At 37.7% G+C, this 15,448-nt stretch overlaps 1 protein-coding gene across 10 annotated transcripts in view; it reads right to left on the reverse strand.

Annotated features, from left to right (window-relative positions):
• The window catches only part of PPARD (peroxisome proliferator activated receptor delta), a 44,182-nt gene that overhangs the window by 27,835 nt on the left and 899 nt on the right, over nt 1-15,448 (reverse strand). For 4 of the 10 annotated variants that reach the window (XM_026719959.2, XM_026719958.2, XM_087929552.1 and 1 more), the window contains exon 2: nt 6,556-6,633. The gene's annotated coding sequence lies outside the window, so the exon portion shown is untranslated. Of the gene's footprint in view, nt 1-817; nt 945-1,884; nt 1,939-6,555; nt 6,638-7,997; nt 8,088-15,448 lie in introns of those variants that run through there. The other 6 variants (XM_087929551.1, XM_087929550.1, XM_087929549.1 and 3 more) reach the window with 4 other exon arrangements.

Genomic DNA, 15,448 nt, shown 5'->3' on the forward strand with positions numbered 1-15,448 from the left:
AATTCTGAAGCAAAGCTAATAAAACTGCTCCCTGCATAGACAAAAGCACATTTCTTATTTGGCAATGGGTTCATCTGGACTAGGGAGAAATAGTGTTTGCAGCAAGATATGATGTTGTATACTGCTTGTTCCCAGCACAAAGAACCAATCTTGAGCTTTGTTTTCTTATCTCTACATCTTCAGGATGTAGAATGGAGTCCACTGGGAGTGGGAAATCTTGCTTCCAAAACTACCTGTTCCTAAAATGATAGCATCCTTTTTCCTTGCTGCAGCTAGCACTTAGTACCATACTATACCATTCATTGCAGCACCTGATGCCTTCCAAGAAAAGCATGAGACCTGATCCAATCCAATGCTACTGTAAAAGAGTGGGCACTATGATCTCATGCCATGCCATGCTACTGCAATTTCCGTTCACCAAAGTAGTTGTTATCCACCCTTCTCCCTGTCTGCCCCAAAGCCAAAGTGCTGCCACTGCTGTTTTTGTCATTAATTTCACTTGTATGTATTCTCTATCTTCCCACTAGTAAGAAAGGCCAGAACCAACCTGGGGCCAGCTTCTGAGTGAAAGCAGAGCACCAAAGGGATTTGGAAGGCATATGAGTAGTATACATTCTTCATAGCTGAATCTCCATCCCATTGCCAGGTTTCTTCTGGCAATGAGATGACATTGTGGACACCCACAATGGAAAATGTGGAATGAGAATGCGTAGAAAAGGAGATTGTTGATATTTGTGAGGTTTTCTCTATGTGACATACAATGTTTTACTGTTTTTTTAGTGGAAAACATTATCTTCTTGATTTGGCTTTAGCCTACCACAGAAGAAAGCTGGCAATAAGATGCAATTTCCTCAACTGTGAGGAAAGGTCCTGAACAACCAATAAGTGTACCATCTCCAAACCAGGATAAGGAAATTGTAGAAATGAGCCCACAGCCAGCCAGATCCTACTACCAGCTGAAACAGATAGCAATGGCAATAGCATTTAGACTTATATACCGCTTTACAGTGCTTTACAGCCCTCTCTAAGCAATTTACAGTCAGCATATTGCCCCCAACAATCTGGGTCCTCATTTTACCCACCTCGGAAGGATGGAAGGCTGAGTCAACCTTGAGCTTGATGATCACTCAGAAAGAGTCTTATCAATTTTCCAGGATTTTTTTTAATGATACAAGGTTAGTTTGGAAGGATTAGAAAAAGGCCATCATGGTTCAGGAAATAAAAGACCTGACAGACTAATACAATTTTTCTTGCTTGTCCCCCAAAATCTGGCCTGAGATTGTATAGATAGCCTAAGAACTGAAACATACTTCCCGCAGTTCTACCAATTAGATATCCATGATATTATTAGTATACATATGCAGTATAAAGTCACAGAGGCCTGTTATGCTAACACTAATGGTATTTGAATTGAGAGGCAGCAATCTAACTCTAAACCAGTACAGTTTTCTCCATACCTATATTATGGTAATCTAACAATCTGTATCTCAGTCTGCCTTACACTATTGTAGTAGCTATTCCTGTTTTGCTCCATCTTCTTTTTTAAAAGCATATCTCTTCCACCAGTAAATCTTTATCAAGCTTCTTGCCCTTCTACAAATTATTAAGAATTACTGAATTATCAAATCAATTATTTCTTACCTCCTTCACCAACCATATCAGCACCATCTTATCCCACAATGAAAACATTTTCAGTGTATAAAGCAAAGATGAGTGAATAAATGTGTGAACAATTTACTGCAACCAAGAAAAATTATTCTTAGAGTTCCGTGAGAGAAAGAATAAAGTGTACAAAGGGCACTGAACTTAGATTGGGAAGACCCAGGTTTAAGTTTAATTTATTATATGATTTTTAGCTTGTCACTATCTCTTAGCTCAACCTACCTTTTTTTGTTTAAGGACAACTGGAAGAGGGACTGAAATGCATCTTGCCTTGACCTTTTGAAAGAAAGATAAGATCTAAATTTGTCAAATACAAGTATCTAGTGACACATAAATATACTATGAATTTAAATAAAGACATTTTTAATCTATCACATTACTTATTTATAAAAAAAAACACAAACCCATCCATCCTGCTTTCTTCAATATTCATCATTAAATGTCTCAAAGGAAAACTACAAATAGTGTGTGTGACAGGTCTTTTCCCAGACATAGTTTAAAATATATGCAAGTTGCAGATAGTAGCATATACCAACCTGAAGTGATTTCAGAAGCTAAGCACCACAAAGTCCTAGTTAATATTTGGATAAAGGATTGCTTGAGAATTCTATGTCCGTGAAATTACCAGAAGCATAACTTGAACGAGTTTGCCTTCATTTAGACCTATCCGTTCTCTCTCTCTCTCTCTCTCTCACACACACACACACACACACACACACAAAGCATTTAATAGTATTGAATTGGAAAACAATGTCCAAATTGCATGATAAGGGAGAAACGGTCACCAAAAGATGTGTGCATTAGTCCACTGCTATAGGATTGTTTATATAAAATGTTAAATAGATTTGTTTACTAAATTAATATTTTATTCTATTTTTCAACCAACTAAAATAGATTGCAAGTCAATGTTTCTATAGAGATGTAGTATTGTTTGTCTGTCTGAAAATTAAAATGAACATTGCTTACTCATTTATCCCAGTATATTCCCTTGCCAGTACAAAGGACTTAGTATTTACTGAAATTGGTATTTCAGTAAGTACAAACAAAATGATGGTTGTATGCTAAATATAAAACTGTAATTAAAGTTGCAGATTACTATGTATAGTTATACTGGTGTATCATTGTAAGAGTGAATAAAGCATAGCATTTATAATATTTTTATTCTGTCCAAAATGCAAATCAATATATTGGATGTTTTGGTAATATTTTGCAACTGCTCCTCGATGCAATGTGCAGACTTTCATGGAATACATAGTTTCAAAGAAAAAAAATGTAGGATCATAATGACTAATATATGTATCATGGGGAAAAAGAGAAAACTGAATTTGAAAACTATCTTTAAGAAAAGATCTCACCCAGAAGAAGAGCAAGATTTGTTGCTTAGGATCCAGGATAATAATTTTATATTACAGGATAGTATATTCTTGTTAACTATTAAAGAAAAAAATGCCTTTTAAGTAAGAGCTGTTTGATAGAGGCACCAAATGAGCAGAGAGGAAGTGGGTTTCTCATCATTGGATGCATTCAAACAAAGGGTACACAGCCATCTGTCACAACTGCTTTGATTTGGATTCCTGCACTGAACAGAGGGTTGGTTTCAATGTCTAATGATGCTTTCCAGCTCTATCAGCCTATGACTGAGAACTTTTCTTACAAGAAAAAAAGCATGCAGATTTTTTTATTAAGAGTTTAAAAAATATTTCAGAGATAAAAGTAAAAATCAGGGTTAGAATTAGGTTAGCAAACAAAAAACTGAGTGATGTGTTCATCTTTTGAATATAACAACCGACATTAAAACGGTTGGGAAGAAGTGTCCCATTTCTTAAACTGTGAAAAATTTTGCTATCAGCATATACAGATCCTACATAAATACAGATCCTTCTTCACAGATCTTACATAAATATACAGATCCTCCTTTAAAAAAGAGTTCTGGATACAATTTCTAGAAAAATTACTTAATCTGTTGTTTCAGAAGAAAAAAAAAGAATGTTGTAGTCTTAAAACCAACATACTGATTTCAATATATGTTTGGGGAATATGTTATAGATGTATGGTACATTACCTCAATATAGGAGTTTAAATACACATCCAATTTTTTTTCTATTTTTTATGGGCAGAACCAAAGTGAAATTAATAGTAAAATAAAACATCGAAAAGACAATGTTAACTTCTATCCTGATAGTGGCCATTCACAAAATCGTTGTTAGATATGATAAATACATTATTTTATAAATTTATTTAGCCAATGACTATACTCAAGTAGCTTAGAAAAATAGATATGGGTAAATTGTAGATGTAATTTCAAGTTGTTCAAGCATGTTTTGCCTTTACACAGTAGGAAAAATGTTCTTGCAGAGTTTAAAGTGTTATATTAGTTTTCGGTATTCCATAAATCTGAAGTCTATAAGAGGAACAACATTCCTTGCATCATCTTTCATGTTTCTTACCATATTATATGTCACTACTGCTAATATTACATTGACATTAATAGAATGCCAGAAAATTATTTTAGAAGCAAAACATTATCAAGCGCTTAAATATAAGTTACCAAAAAAGTATTATAGAAATTTAAATGCTTAATTTCCAAAGTATTAATAGGACTAGGACACTACTACAGTGTTAGATTTCTTCTGGTTAATACATAGAGAAGACTGATGTACTTTTCTACAAAGATAAAAATAAAAGCCTAATGGACTCAATCCTTTAAAACACTACAATTATTAATTGTACAATCAGACAATTATATTAATTTTAACACATTCTAGCTCTATAAATAGCATATTTTAATTCTAAAACTTCAGAGGCTGATTTCATATAATTTGTTATTTTTTTAAAAAGTAACAGTTTCTATATGCAGGGAGACAGGAGATTTTAGCAGTCTCTCAAATCCCACAATACAATTATTGAACTTTCTTATATGTAATTATTCAGAACGCATGCATGAAAACATATTGTAGGAAGATTATTTGATCCAATACAAACAAAAGTAATATATTAATGTAATCTCCTATTCAAATACACAGCCAAATCCACTTATATTTCCAATTAAGTGATAGTAATTTAGTTGCAAAAATTGTATTTCCCTTATAACTAGTAAATAGAACAAATAAAATAGATGCCCAGATAATCTGCTTTTTAAAATTCTAGCTTCAAAGAAATTTCTTATATAAACGTAGTCATTCAAATTATAACAAAAAGATGTGATGGTAAACCTATGGCACGGGTGCCAGAAGTGGCACATAGAGCCACTTCTGCTGGCACACGAGAGGTTGTCCAGAAGAGTCCCACTGCGCATGTGCGTGTGCCGCCTGCCCACCAGCTGATTGTCGGGTATCTGGTACGCATGCGCAGGGGGCAAGTGGTGCACAGGAGACATGCACGCATGTGCAGAGGCATGCAGGGGATTTTGCATGCATGTGCAGGGGTGTGCAGGGGATTGCGCATGCATGTGCAGAGGCACATGGCACACGGGGGATCGTGTATGCATGCAGAGATGCACAGTGCATGGGGGGGTCACATGTGCATGTGCAGAGACATTCAACGCATAGGAGGGTCACGGCACATGTGCAGGGGGCATAGGGGACACCGCGCACATTGTCTTCTGGGTGTTGGCATGCGAGAGCAATTTTTGGCACGGGAGCCCAAAAAGGTTAACCACCACTGGTATAACTGAATCTGTGTCAAGAAGCTGTCATGTAGCTCTTCAGCAAAATCCACACTAAGTGGGATACCTATTTATTTTTGCATACACTGCTTCAAGCTAACAATGCTTCATATGCCACAGAATTATATTGACCAGGACTTAATGCTCTCAGTAGGCTAGAAAACATATAAGACCAACAAAACTAAGATAAGACTGCACAAAATTCTAGGGGACACTGTACCTGCTTCTTTTACCCAGATCCACCTAACAATATAGTAAAACATTACAACATTCTATGCTGTTCTTTTTTTAAAAAAAAATGCACAACAGGAATGAAATTGTATACCACACAGTGGAACCTCTGGTCACGACAGTAATCTGTTCCAGGACTTTCATCACAACCTGATTTGGTTGTGACCAGAAACAAGACTGACTGCGTATGCGCGGACAAAAAAAAATGGCTTGGGAGGGGAAATTGCCACAGCTGTGTTTGGTCACCACCTGAAGATGTATTTGCGACCAGATGCAAAGATTTTCTGAAATTTTTGGTTGTCACCAGATTTGGTCGTGGTCAGAAGCATTCGCGACCCGAAGTTCCACTGTAATTCATTTCATAAAGGCAAGAAAGTATACATTTTCATTTTTCTGTTTAGAAATTATAACTTCAGCCAACCCAATGGTGCAGATTTTGTGTATCAGACACTTAAGTTTCAAGAAGAATCTATAACAATCCTTGAAATGTTAATGTTTTCTTGCAGTATAGTATTTACTGCACAATATTTATAAAATTATAGTCTGAAATAATTTCATAGCCTAATTTAGTCTTCTACAAAATACTTCCAGTTTCAAGCTCTTGACCCTTAATAAACCTCATCCGACTCTTTAATTATTCTTATTTTTAAACATGGTCCTATAGAAATAAGATACATGCAATAGAGATGAAGCATCAAAAGTGAGTAGTGATTTTAGCATACTAGTTAAAATTCAGAGTTAAACTCATACTCCGCTTCGAGATTGAAAAGAATAATATAAAAGAATAATATGCATCCACTGACCCATGAATGTATTTCACAATTAAACTTTACATATATAACCAGCGCTAATATCTCAGGCTTCTTACAAGGTGAATCTCTGCATGTATTGTTTTGACTACTCAAAATAACTATCTAATCTGCAATATGCAAATACACATAAACTCAAAACTGAAATGTAAAAACTGTAAATTATATTCTTTAATAAGGGATTATTACCTTTATTCACTTGTGATGACTGCCACTCTGAAGTTACCATATCAGCATAAGGAACCTTCCAAGTACAGTAGAGGGAAGCTGCAAAAGAGCAAAATACATTTCCACTCTATTCATTACAATAATCAGGAAAAGTAGAACAGGTTTACTGTTGAATCTTATATATACTTATTAGGACATGAATGTGACTGTATTCAGTAAGACTTACTTCCTAGTATATATTTGTAGGGTAAGAATTTTTATTATTATATAGCATTGCAGCATATTCCACTGTAGCAAATGCAATCATATTCATGCTGCATAATGGCCTATTTATTGTGGGACAAGAATGATGAGATGCTTTATGAATCCTAAGTGCTGGAACCCCTCTTAAGGTTTTCCATACAGGACACAGATTCTTAGCTGAAACAACGTTAAAAAGAATCTTGTGTATCAGTTTAATTTGATGAATAAAATATAATCAGCCAGACCTTATGCCAATTTTTAAGATGCCACAAATGTTGCAGCAAATCCAGAAAAGTATTAACACTATATTAATTACATCTCTAGTTTTGACTAAATGAGTAAAAACTATTATGTTCTAAATCTAAAACTAAGACCATATGAGGATTTCTTACCCTTTCAGTCATCAATCCTGTTCATATTACATTTATTCATGAAATTACAATTCCAATCTATGTATTAAAATCCAGCTATTAAAATACTTAGTTTTAGGCAGAATAATTCATAAAAGGCACCAAACAAGTCCTTAACATGTACAAGAAGCATTTTGGCAATTTCTGTATCTATGTTATACAAAAGTTACAGCAGTGCCTAGATTTATATGTTCAACCCTGAGAGAGAGAGGAAACTAAATTTTAAAAATCTATTTTCTTACTACACTAAAAAAAATAAATATTAAGGTTTAATTAAGCTTTACTGTTAATGATGTAAAATTAAATATGATAGCATTCAATACATCTTTCATACCTAACACCAATTTTGCTGAACCATCTTTTTTGTGTTTAAAGAAATGTTGTCTCACTCACTAGAATTCTGCAATGAAGTATATTCTCAATAGGCAAAAACAACAGATATGTACACATTTATTTTACATTTTTCTTTTACCTACTTAGAAAAAAATGTCAATTTTTCTAACAAAAATACAAAATGAAAATAGTAATTTAAAATTTAATTAAAAGCACAACTACATTAAGATTACAAAAATTCAAGGGCAATATAATGCAGTGAGCACAGTGCTGGACTGACAATGGGGAGAAACAGGTTCTAGTCCACCTTCAGTCACAGAAGGAAGGAGGAATTGCTTTGTACAGTGCCCTGAGCTCCTTAAGGAAGGGTAGAATAAAAAACTAATAAATAAGAATTAAATAAAATATATACTATAAAATGTATACTATTCAACATGACTGATAAGGTTATGAGAAATGCACGTTTGGAGGAATTACCATTGAAGTTAAAATTGGTGATATGCATATGAACAACCTCCGATATGCAGATGGTACAACATTGCTCCTGGAAAGCAAGGAGGCCAATCCTGAGAGTCAAATATGAGACTGCATGTTAACATCAAGAAAACAAAGATAATGACAATGCTAGAGAACACACAGGCCAGAATGTAGATTGACAATGAGAAACACTAAGAGGAATTCATCTTCTTGGGCTCTAAAATTGATCAAAATGGTGACTCCAATGTTCGGTATGAATAACATCTGGCAAAGTAAAGACATCGGTCTCACAATAAAACGCAGATCAGTTAACGCAACAATTTTTCCAATTGCTACTTATGGCTGTGAAACTTGAACTCTTGAAAAAAGCAGATAGGAGAAGAATGGGTGTGTTTGAACTGTGGTGCTGGAGGCGACTATTACACATCTTCCATGGGCTGCAAAATAACAAAGAAGTCCTAGGTCGACCCTCCCAAAAATATTACTTGAAGCCAAGATCACCAAATAGAGGCTGTCTTATTTTGGTCATTCTAAAAGTCAATCATGCTGGGAGTGATCAGCAGAAAAAGGAGAAGGTGTCACCCTAGTACCCACTAGCTGTACACAAGGGTGACATTGGGATGACCATGGCAGATCTGAAGGAGGCAGTATGGGACATAGAGGCATGGAGAGTGCAAATTCATAGAGTGACTGAGGATTGGACACGACTGAGTGGCTGACAACAATGAAATAAAATAAAAATTGTTCCACAATCAGACATATAATTTCTAAATTAAGCACTAATTGGAAAACATTCTTTTCCAGCTGTACTGTAAATAATACCTATAGCCCAATAGTAATTTTTAAAAGGAGAAGGAAGAATGAATTATTCAAATTTTATTACACAAAACTGAAGTACTCTGAATAAAGAAATTAGATATTATATATGAAGACTCACAACTAATCTTAAGAGTTTCCGAAGGACCAAATATGCAGCTCGGCAGTTGTCCTGGATTCTGATTTAATGGGAAGTTTAGGTATCAGCTAGCAATACTGCTTATTAATTTAGACTAGTATACCAGTTGTAATCCTATCCAAAGGAAGTTTTTATTCTAGCTATCTATGCATTGAATTGAATTGAATTGAAATGGATTATTATAATGATGCAATATATTTGAAATTATTCTAGAAAATGGTTTGAAGTTTTAGCTGGTGGAGAATATGTTGTTTGTATATTGCTGAGAGCGTAGTGGTTACATCATGCCAACATTATATTATATCAGCTGTATTTGATTTCCAACATGTTTCTGTATTTCATGTGCTGGTTTAAGAAACAAGGTTGCTGATGTGCTTAGGATGCTGGTTAGAGATTAGCAAGCCCACATTTGAGCCCCAAGTGCTGCAGTGTGGCAGAGTGGGTTCCCTTCATTCACTCCAGCTACCTGACAGGGATGTGAAAGGACTCTCACGAGCATCTCCCAGGCAATGATGATGTCAGCAGCTAGTCCTTTTAACCCAGAAGCACCCAAATGCTGCCTCCAACATGAATGGGACTGTTATCAGGTAAAATCAACCTCTTCTTGGGGAGTCAACGGGAGAATCCAGGTTGGGTAGTCTCTAGCCTCATTGCTCTACAGACTGTGGAATTCTGAGGACACACCTCCCTGGTAACAGCCCCCAGTTCGAAACAAAGGCAAAGTGAATTCTGCTGTCCATCTTCCTCTGAATGGCAGTCCTTCTTCTGACTGACCAGACAGACTTCAGGGTGGAATTGGATTTTCCCGTTGACTCCCCAAGAAGACGCATGTCCGTCGACGGGAGAATCCAGGTTAGGACATACCAAAGCTAGCTGCTGGCTGTCCTACCGGCAGGAATTGGTCTGGTCTGAAGTCCCCGCCTCTACATTTGCCTGCCAAAGGTCACCTCTGCTGAGGCGAGTCAATCCAGTAGCATCAGATGAATGGTGTCGCTGATGACCACACTGCAGCTCAACAAATGTCTGAACAAAGGCCTGCGTTGCCCAAGCTGCAGTAGTTGCCATGCTTCTAGTAGAGTGAGCGGTGATCTTCCTGGGCACTGGGAAGAACTGCAGCTCATAGGCCTTTGCAATAGAAGCCCTGAGCCAATGACCCATAGTAGAAGGTGTCACCCTGCGGCCCAAAGTCGACGGCTGAAAGGAGATGAACAGGGATTCGGTCTTCCTGAAGAAGTTCGCTTGATGTAAATGCAGAGCGCCCTCCTAACATCCAAGGTGTGCCATTTCTTTTCCAGAGCACGGTTAGGCCCTGGACAGAAATCACACAAAATCAACTCCTGTGAATGATGGAATAGGGACAGAAAGATAGGGTCCAACCACAGAACTACTCTGTCCTCATGAAAAACACAGAGGTCCTTTCTAACTGATAAAGCCGCCAACTCTGATATACATATGGCTGATGTAATGGCCACCAGGAATGCCACCTTGCATGTGAGTAAGTGTAGGCTGGCCTCACACAGGGGTCAAACAGTGCAGAAGTCAGAGCCTGCAAAACCTTTGGCAGGTCCCAGGTGGGATACGTGTGAACCACCAATGGCTACAAGTTCGTGGCTCCCCTAAGAAAGGCTCTCACCCTGGGGTGCTAGGCACGAGTGTTTGAGTCCTCAAACGAAATCAAGGCCAAGGCAGCCACCTATCATTGTAAGTTATTAGGGGACAGCCCTTGTCCAAACTGTCTTGCAGAAATTCCAAAACGTCTACCAGTGACACTAAGGTGGGATCAAAGTGGCAGCTCGAACACCAACCGCAGAAAATCTTCCATGTAGCATCATAAATTCTAGTCATGGAAGGCCGCCTGGCCACCTGGATCATCTAGATGACCTTCTTGGAGAACTTTTCCTGTCTCAAGAGCCCCGGTCAAGTGCCAGACGGTCAACTGGAGCCACTCTGGCTCTGGATGGTTGTTGGGACCCTCACTGAGGAAGACTGTCCAGGGGAATCCTCCAAGGCCTGGAGATTGACAGGCCAACCAGATCGATGAACCACGGCCTCCTGGGCCAGTATGGGGCTAACAGCAATGCCCTCTCTGACAGCACCTTCCTGATTGTCCCTGGGATCAGGGGAAGGGGGGGAGGCATACAATAGGTCCTGGAGTCACTGACAGCATAGAGCACTGACCCTTTTCGCCCCTGGTGCTGGAAACCTCACAAAAAATCTTGGGAGTTGAAAATTCACTGGAGAGGTCCAGAATCGGACGGCCAAACCGCTCCAAAATCTCCCAGAACAAACTGGGATGCAGGCACCACTCTGACTGGTCAACTGTGGCCCTGCTCAACCAGTCTGCCTGCACATTCAAGACCCCGATATGTGCTCTGCCCTTATAGATGAAAGATGTCTCTCTGCCAAAAGTCACAATTGGGTCACTACCTGCATTAGAGTCCTGGAGCGAGTGCCCCCCCTGATGATTTATGTGGGCTTTGGTGGCCACATTGTCTGTGAGAAGGACATGCCGCTCCAAAACCTCCTGCTGGAAACTCCTGAGTGCCAAGCGGGCCGCCCTGAGTTCAAGCCAGTTTATATTGTGGCTTAGCTCCTCTTGTGACCACTGCCACTGGGTTACCTGGGGGCCAAGATGCGCCCCCCCAGCTGAAAAGACTGGCTAAAGACTGTCTGTTAAGGTCAAACTTTGTGGCTATAGAAACAACCCTGGCTGATAGCCCGGGACTGCCACCAACGGAACAATCAAAGTACTCCCTGGAACACCTGAACCCTTGACGCTGAGTTGCCCCTGCCCGCCCTCTAATAGGGGAGCAGGAACCACTGCAGAGCCCAGGTGTGGAACCAAGCCCAGGGCACAATGCTGATACAGGAGATCATTTTGCCCAGGAGCTGAGGCAGCAAGGCAAGAGGGGCCCCGCTGGAGGACAGAATCAGAACTGTGACGGCCTTGATGCTGTCCTGGAGATCCTGGGAGAGGAAGACCTGACCAGATAGAGAGTCTATAATCGCCCCCAAATGTAAGAGACAAGTCATTGGGACTAGATGGCATTTGTCCAAGTTTATCGAGAACCTGTGCTCCTGAAGGACCCAGATTGTCATTCCTCCTTCGCCTGGAGGAAAACAACTTTTGTTCACAAACAGTGATATAAAACAAAACTATCTTTAATATTGTATAGTAATACTGTTTAATATTGTATGTTTCCATATGCTAAATAGATAAAGAAACAAAAGTATCCAATATCTCTTAAGCTATTCTATCCCCAAGTTATATAGTTTTTCAAATCAAATTATTGTAGCTTTTTCAAATGTAACCAGAAACAAATTGGGGCAAAAAAATTCTTCATCAACATTTGTTCTAGTCTCTTAAAGCTTGAGATCTATAGAGTTCTTTCAAAGGAAAGTAAAACCTCCCTGATGACAAACTCTGGAGACATTATTGGGAGTACTTCAGTGATACCTAACATTCTTGATTAAATTTTGTCAACCATTTATTAAAGCAGAGATGGATAACTTTAATATTTGGAGGTTGTAACTGCAAAGAGATGAAACACAATGCACATATATGTAGAGAAAAATATTTTAAATTTATGTTTTGATGTTTTGGGGGATTTATATTATATTATATTTACTTTACTTATATTTATTATATTTACTATATTTACTTTTTAAAGAATTTTATATGCACTTACATAAAAGTGCAGTATAAGACCTATTTTATTCTACAACAATGGTTTTGTGAGGTACATTGGGCTGAAACAGAAGTACTGACCCAGAGTCATCCAATGAGCTTGCATGGTTGCTACCCACATTCTATAACTGCATAAACCTCTTTATTGTGCAACTGCTTCCATTTGAACTATGTAACCTACAAATTCTTAAGATGCTGACAAAATGCAAGCGAGGAAAAAATCTTTATTTTCAGATACTAGTTATTTACTAGACTGATGTGGGTTAAATTTTAGCCTTGGAAACCATGAAAAACAAGTTTTACCTGTATTATTAGAACATTTTATTTTGGGCAATTGATAGGACAAATATTTCCAATCTTACTCAAAACCTATCTATATTTTTATATCAGTATCTCCTGCATTTAAGATTAACTACATTTTAAATAGGAATCTCAATTTCACACTAATCCCCTCCTTTCTTTGCATGTTATCATGCATAAGATGAGACATTTATCTTTGCAAACCTACCGTATGTTTATTCCTGTTGGTCATTACCTGGATACATAAACAAAATTAAGCACAGGGTTTTTAATTAGAGGAGAGTTCCTGAAATTATCCTTTTCAACTATTCCTGGGAAAGAAAATAGAACCCTTCCCTCTTTCTTTCATTTTGCTAGTTTTTTCCCAATCTGGTTTACAGCCCTGATATTCCTTGGTAATCTTTCATCCACATACTAACCAGCTCAACTAGACTCAAGTTTTGAGTCTAGATGCCTACTAAGACCATGCCCCCCACTGACTATTAGAACTCCTTTAGTTTTTAGATTGGCACTTGACTTTTTGTTATCTCTCTTTTCCTTACTAGAATGCAAAGGAACAAAATATTTCCTTAAACCAAGAAAAATAAATAGGAAATACTACAATGTCTAGCTAAATGTTTGCTTAACATACTCCTTCCTGTGCAAATTTTGCTCCAGTACCAGTTTTCTTCAATGTAATGCCCTCCAGATGTCCTGATGTAAATATTAAGATTTAAAGTTTCAGTAAACCAGGAACCATATTTCGAATCTCTGTGTTTCCATCCCCAGCCATATATATCGTTTCTATGGGTAAATTTTTTATTCAAAGGAAACTATTTGAAATAATTGAAATTATTATTATAACGTTCAATTACTTCATACCATAAGTCACTATTGCAATGCTATACAACAGCAGTGCATCTGGAAACATGACTGAGATAATGGCTTTATGTGCCTATCTTCACAGAAGTTAGCCTGCTCTATTTATTGGGACTTTCCCTCCCTCCCCCCCTCTCTGTGTATGTATGTGTGTGTGTGTGTATATGTATGTATGTATATATATGTGTGTGTGTGTGTAGGTATATATACCGTGTTTCTCATATAATAAGGCCGGGTCTTTTTTTTTTTTTTGAGCCCCCCCAAAATGGCTAGGCTGTCTTTTTTTGGAGGGGTGACTTAATTCCCCCCCCTTGCATCTTCGGGCGGGCAGGCGGCAATGGCTTGGATGTTGACTTCGGCGTTGGTGGGGTACTTCGTATCAGGGTCAACGCAGGCAGCACCATATCCGGGTGTGCAACAAAAGTACTTCCTAACAACAAGCCCCCCCACCATTCCCCCCATTTCGCATGTTTTAATATAGGCCTTAATTTGGGGGGAGGGGCTTAATTTCATTTCATGCCTATAAAACATGCTGGGACTTCCTATTGGGGGAGGCCATATTGTTGGAGAAACAGGGTATATATATGTATATGTATACATACATACATACACACACACACACACACACACATACATACACATACATACATTTCATGTCTATCACTAGAGCTGATTTACTGATTACCACCATTCATAATCAGATAATTCATACAATCCTAAAAGTTCATCAACATTTAGATATACCTGATGTCAAGGCATGACCAAGTGATCTACTTGCACAACCAAAGAACTTCACAAAACGGCTATTAACAAGCCTAATCGTTTTTTTATAATTGTATATGCAATGAAATAAAAAATTTCATTGAGATAACTTTATCATAATTCTCAACTTAAGAACTACAAAGCACAATATTATTGGTTTAAAATATATTGTCAATAAATAAAAAATAATTCCTTAAAACTAGTATGAACAATCAGAGATGCACAGTATTTATTAGATTTTAATAAATGTGCACTTGTCTTCAAACATGGGGAAAGAGAAGAAATAACAAAGTTCTTTCAAAGTTCAATTCTGTTAGCATCATTGATATATATGGCATTAAACAAAAAAAAGACTGTATCAGACTTAAAACAAAATAAAACATTTCAGTTAGCTACAATTGTATTTTCATACTGTGAAATCTACTGTGGTTTGGGTTTATAGCTACCATCTGTGTGTTTATTCTAATTTGATGTATTTTACCTTTTTTAAAAAACCAATTCTATCACTTTAGTAATGATTATATACACATGAAGGTTGAAGCATCCATTTTTTAAACTGAACATTTGATCTCACTAAAGTATGAAACCATACTGGCAGGTTTGCTCTGAACAACATAATGGGGAAAGACTGAGCTCAGCAAGGCTGGAGAAGAGTGATGCTTATTTCTGCTTGCTTGTCCTCTTCTCTGGGAATCTCTGTAGGGAGGGCTGAGGATCATCAGCTGCCTCAGAAAGACAATTATGGCTGCTTTGAAAAGACACCAGCGTGTTATTTATTATGAGCGCTGCGCTTTGTATTGTCAATAGGGGAGAAGATATCTGTGGCTCTTTCTGCCTCCAATGCCTGAATATAACTGCCTGACCTTGCGGACCATCTACCTTTCTACC

Source organism: Pseudonaja textilis, chromosome 3, assembly GCF_049901715.1.
Source record: "Pseudonaja textilis isolate UNSWEBS1 chromosome 3, rPseTex1.2, whole genome shotgun sequence".
In the NCBI taxonomy this organism is placed as follows: Eukaryota; Metazoa; Chordata; class Lepidosauria; order Squamata; family Elapidae; genus Pseudonaja; species Pseudonaja textilis.